General features: G+C 44.0%; 1 protein-coding gene across 4 annotated transcripts in view; it reads right to left on the reverse strand.

Annotated features, from left to right (window-relative positions):
* FBLN2 (fibulin 2) overlaps nucleotides 1-759 on the reverse strand; it is a 198289-nt gene extending 197530 nt beyond the window's left edge. For 2 of the 4 annotated variants that reach the window (XM_019536956.1, XM_019536957.1), the window contains exon 1: nucleotides 614-759. The gene's annotated coding sequence lies outside the window, so the exon portion shown is untranslated. The remainder of the gene's footprint in view (nucleotides 1-613) is intronic. The other 2 variants (XM_019536958.1, XM_019536959.1) reach the window with 2 other exon arrangements.
* Between the last annotated feature and the right edge of the window lie 5241 nt (nucleotides 760-6000).

Genomic DNA, 6000 nt, shown 5'->3' on the forward strand with positions numbered 1-6000 from the left:
TCCTTTATGCTTGTCTAGCTCAACTCATATGGCTCACATTCAGCCTGTCACACTGAATCATTGCTACTTCTTGACTTACATTAACAAAAACAAACTTAACTTTCATTTCAGTATGTGAGGTAAAAACCGTTCTGAAATCACAGTTAAAAGGCCAGAAGCAGAGTTAGAAATAATTGTTTTTCTAAGAAGCTCACTTTTGAAGAGAGAATAAAATAGTTCACCGAGATCTGTCTAATAATACAAACACACATGTTTTGCTTATGGAGTATTTTACAGCAAGTTATGTTGTAAGGAGTTTTGTCCATGTGCAGAGTAGCCATAGCCTTAAGCAGTGTATTAACTGTAACAGACTACACAACAAATCATTCCACAGATACCCAAGTCTTTAAATTGTATGAAATGCAAGATATTTAAGAATATATTAAACTCTGATTAACAGTTAGAAAGCATTTAGACTTTAGAGAACTAAGTCAGTAAAAAGTCAACACAAGCAAGATCTCTCTGAAACAAACAGAACACATTTTATAGAGCAAAACTAAAGCTAAAGCAGTTATTTCACACTATTCACAATAAATGTGCAACAAACAACGAGTTAATGATGAATTCTGCTAACCTGCAGATGTGCAGAACTGTAGAAGCAGTAAAATTTTCCTTTACCCTTTTGTCTTCTGTTATGTTACTAGTGCTCTGTTTCCTAGTGTTGCTTAAACTCACAAGTTCCTTTCCCAGCTCTGTTTTAGGAACTGCCCAGATTTTGTGGTGTAATCTGAGCAGGGAAGTACCATGTGCCTATGATATGGTTAATTCACTTTTTACCCCCTGTGATGTCTGAGGAAAGAGCTTAGAGTTTCAAAGGATTGTTCTCTGTCCAATAGAATCCAGGTATAAATTAGAGGCAGTACTTTTGTATCTGGCAGTTTGGAATTTCATTTGGCATCTTCAAGTCAGAAGCTACAGTCATTCATACTTCCTGGGCCCGATCCTTCGCATTTGCAATATGCAAAACTCCCACTGGCTTCAGCAGGAGTTTCACACAAACGGGTATGCAGGATCAGGCTGGCAGAAGGCAGACATGGAAACAGAGCAATTTAATACCAAAGGCCAAAAACAGATGTGGGTTTTCTCCCAGGACAAAGCCTTTTATTATGGGATCCTACAGTCCTACAAGTCCATTGCCCCTGCAGAGTATATGAGATGACAACCCAGACTAATCTGAGTTAAGTGCCATTCTAGATGCATGTGTAAACAGATGTCCAATGAGAGTCAACACCCAGGACAATCAGACTCAGGATAAACCCAATGTCTGTTTTTACCATAAGAAATTTCTCTTGGGAACTTGGAAGTTGTGGCCAATACCACAGCTTGGACATGGGAACTGCTGAACTACAAGTAGGTAGAGGTGTACTGATCTATCGGTGCCAGTGTTCCCTCTAAGCTGCATATGTGTGTTGCCACGCACAATAAAAAAAAATCATGCCGCACAATAACTTTTTAATGCCACGCACACAGTGGGACGCCAGCGCTCCCCCCACTGCTGGCTTTGGATCCAGCCGCTCGCCACTCACCCCAACCCAGCCACGGGCTGCTGCAGGAGGAGGGAGAGGTAGGCACACTGAGACACCCATGTACTTCAAGCCAGGATTGCTCACAGATTGCTAAACTTTAGAGGGAACATTGATCAGTGACATATCGGAGCAGCACTGATAAGAGGAAAATTAACATTAATGGCCATCAGCTTTTTTGACCAATGTAGCTGATAATGTCACTGATAAATATAATATGCCTTCTGGCTGGGGCCCCCAGACACCGCATGCATGCATGCAGCCATACACATGCATACGGCCAGGAATGCAGCCAAGCAGTGTGGAGATCAGTGCCCTGCAGGTAAGTCTGTGAAGGGCAAGGGGTGTAGAAGAGGGAAGGAGTAGATCGAGACCATCACAGTGAGGGAGGAAGTAGGGCAGGGGAAGGGGCTGGAGGCACTGCCCAGCCAGGGCCATGAATGGGACCTAGGAGCAGGAGAGTGAGCAAGATGGAGCCACAGGCTGCTTGTCCACAGGGTGTGGAGGGTAAGAGGGGGCGGTTCCCCGTACTAAGTGCACCCCTGAGAGGAGGCATGGGCTGGGTATGTACACCCCCAGATTTGTGGAGGGGGCAGATGCAAGCTGTCCACTGTGGGCTCAGGGCTCTGCTCTGCTGCCTTTACCCCAGGGGTTCCACCTCAGCCGTGCAGCCCCCGGCTGCCCAGCAGCAGTGGGGGAGCAAGTTGCGTCTCCCGCTGCCAGGGGACTTGCAGCCGACACGGGGCTCCTGGGGCAAAGGTAGCAGAGCAGAGAGCCCTGAGTCCACAGCGAGCAGCTCGCATCTGTCCTCATCCCACTCAGCTCAGCTCTGCTCTGGTTGAAAGCCTTACTGCACTTAAAAATGGTGGTGGCAGCACTTAGACTAAAGCTCATTGGGCAAGACTTAGTTCAAACCCCTAACCCCCCTCCCCCCCACACACACACACCCCGCTGCCAATTTTAAGCACCAGAATGCTGATCCACTGTATGAGTCCATCCTGCTCCCCGCCCTCACCCCAGGTTCCACTGAGTGCTCTGGCTGGGCAATGTCTCCAGCCCCAGCCCCTGCCCTACTTCCTCCCTCACCATGGGGGCCTCAATCTGCACCCCCCCCCCCCCCCCCACCCAGACTCACCTGCAGAGAGTTGCTCTCCACACTGCCCGACTGCATTCCGGTAAATCAGATATTGGATCAGTATCAGCCGATATGGCTGGTTAATAATCAGCTATCAGTATCAGCTAAGAAAATCTTAATGCCAGCACTTATCTTAATGCAGCCTTGCTAGAGTTTTCCAGAGCATAGAAAGGACGGCACATGCCCAAACACACACATACTCTGTGGTGTGTCCTCTCCCCTCTTGCGCTTTAGGCCCAAGCTCAAAACCCTGAGCTTTCATTTTAGCTCTGGGAGTCCACTCTTCTCCTGGGTAAGAAGAGTGATAACCTAACCTTACAGTACTAAACACTTGATCTTTGGACTCCAAAATAACTTTTTGCCCTCTGACAGCTCTCTACATTCTTAACCCTCCTTTACACTACTGTAGACAGTTTACCAAAAGGAACATGGAGGAGAAAGCTACATCATCTTTGAAATACTCACTGAGAAACAGCTGCTGAGGAAGATTAAAAGGGAGCAACAGTCAGGGGTCACAAAGGAAGGAGAATCCAAGACACAAAGGCGGCAGAACAAATAGTAAATATAAACACTTTGTGAGAGCTTTACCTCTGGCTTAGAAGAATGCAAAGTAATTATGTCTGGGAGGCTAACTCCCTTTTAAATATTGTTATCATTCTCTTTTAACTGACTTTGATGCTAACACCTGTGTTTTATGGGATTATTTGCAGTTCCTCACATCTTACACATGTACTCACTTTGAGCCTCATCAAGTTATAGCTTGGTGTAGTAAACTGACTTGATCTTACAGGAAGGCCCTAGTTCTACTTCATCCAAGAATCTGGTTGATTAGCTGAAATACTTGTCTGAAATTAAAATGAATATGAAGTTAATTGGAACAGTTTGGTTTTTTTATATGACTAATTTTCTTTTTATTAAAAAGCATAACTTTATAAGCCCTTCATCATCAATTTAGGGGCTAAATTTATAATCAGGAATTTTTATCTTGCTCATTCATAATGTAGGCTACAAAAAAACAACAACAAAATTAGATAACAAGTGATTTAATTATTTAACATAATGACAAATAGGTGCCTCTACAAGCAAAGGTCTATTTTTACCTATATAGGAAGCAACGCACTGGTCTGCCAAAGCACCTCAGGCTTGCTTGGCAGAGATCAACTAAGCCAAAAGAATCAATGGTTTCCATACTTTATTATGAGTTTAACAGCACCAGCAGAGCTGACAGATTGTCAAACAGCTATCAAATATTAACTTCCAGCCATTGCAGTTTGCTTTGTATCAAACAGTTCAAAAAGTGAAAACATCCCCAGTATGGACAAATGTACATTTGTAGCCGCTTCAAAAGGAAATGATGCTCCTGCTTGGGAGCACGCAGCAGCTGTTATGCATCAGCCTACAGGGATACAAAGGTAGCCAAACCTTTCCAACTTTAACACTGCATCCTGGCAGCATTAGAATAATTTAACTCACTTGTACCACTTCAAACCCATGGTCCATACCCTCATATTCTATGACCTATAACTCAAGCTGTGTAGCGTTCCAGTATCAAATTCTTAACTGTTCATCTCTAGGCCCTCATCTTCCATTACAGTATGATAATTTAATGCCACTTTGCTGAATAATGCTGACAGTGAAACTCAGATCTCTGGCACACATTACACTTAAGACATGCTTAACTAGTTAGTCACATCTTAAGTTATGACCCAGTCACATGGTAATGCAATTAAAGGCATGATAAAACAAGGAATAAGACACAAAGGTATTACACAAAAAATATATAACAACTTTGTGGCTAGTTCCTATCACACCATTAACTGTACAGGGGGCCAGGCATGGTGTGCCCCCGTGGCTGACAGGGCTCCCAGCCTCAGGAGTGAATGGTGCACCCCCACAGCTGAGAGGGCTCCCAGCTGCAGAAGCTTGCTACTAACTGATCATGATTTTGATCCTAGGCTCCCCCTGCATTGGCCTGGGATCTGACGCTAGGCCCCACAATCATGTCTCCTGCCATGCAAGTGTAACACGACAGGAAGTGCAACTGTGAGGATCCCACATCAGATCCCATTGCTTCTTTACCTGCATGTCTGTCAGGGGCCTCAGTCCTTTAGTGTTATAGGTATTAACTATACTTTACTTTACCATTCATTGGTATGGATGTTACCTATTAGTTACTGGAGCATACCCCTGTTTTTGCAGCAGAAAGAGGAGGTTAGTTATATATTTGCATTTAAATATTGTCTAAGGATATCTTTCTATACCAAAAGTCCACTATTCTATACACACTGACAGGGAAGGGAGATGGTCACTGTTCTATTTTTTTTAATATATAGATTCTTAGAACCATTTTCCCACTGTATCAGTGGATGTATTTGACATTACAGGTGTACAAAACTCTTAAGGGCCACATTCAGGTATGGCAAGATCTCACCACTTAATCACCTCAAGATACCTCTTGTAGCAGGGACCTGGCCTGGCACTTATCAGGGTGATGACCATCAGGGTGATGACCACCAGGGTGTCCCGCAGTACACAGGATGCCAAGCTGTCCAAACAGCGGGTGATGGGCCTGCAGGTACACAGCATGCCCCCTCTCACTCTCATCCCCCAGGCAGGGCAGGGAAGTGCCCATCTCAGTGAACCCTGCTACAGTCAGGTACCACCTCCTGATATCTTTTTCATTAACAGTGCAGGAAGGATACAGATAAGGAAGCTAAACATCCGTTGAGAGTGTGGCAACCAGACCCCACCCTGGTGTGACCCTTCAGTCTGGGTCCTACTACATTAACTGCAGTTTTAGAATGGAGCTTAAAAAAATGCTAGCTTTCTGATTTAAGAATTTATGACTAGTGACATTTTATTAGCCAGTAGAACAGTCCAGAATTTGGCAGAAAAAATTATTAATAAAATATTAGATTTTTGTAGGACCCTTTATCTAAGGATCTCAAATGCAGTTACAAAACAACTGATTCGACCCCACAGTAACTGAGAAATAATGAAGACATGTTTACAGATAAACTTTAGCATAGAAACGGGTAGCTATTTAAGCACAAATTTTTAGACTATGACTCCTCAGCCTCACAGACATGAGGAGTCTAGCTGAAAGCACAGGAAGCTTTACTCTCAAATGTAATTTCCTAAAGTGATTTGATGCCATTACATTGTTAGAAATGGAGTATTGTTAGAAATGCACAGTTTGCATCTCGCACCTGATAAGAAAAAAACACTGCCAAGGACTTTTTTTCTTGGCCAGCCTTGCCACAGTTCTTCTTATACTAAATCACAGACTCTCCCCCAGCCTCC

Source organism: Crocodylus porosus, unplaced genomic scaffold (genome assembly GCF_001723895.1).
Source record: "Crocodylus porosus isolate Cpor-Errol unplaced genomic scaffold, CroPor_comp1, whole genome shotgun sequence".
Taxonomy (NCBI): Eukaryota; Metazoa; Chordata; order Crocodylia; family Crocodylidae; genus Crocodylus; species Crocodylus porosus.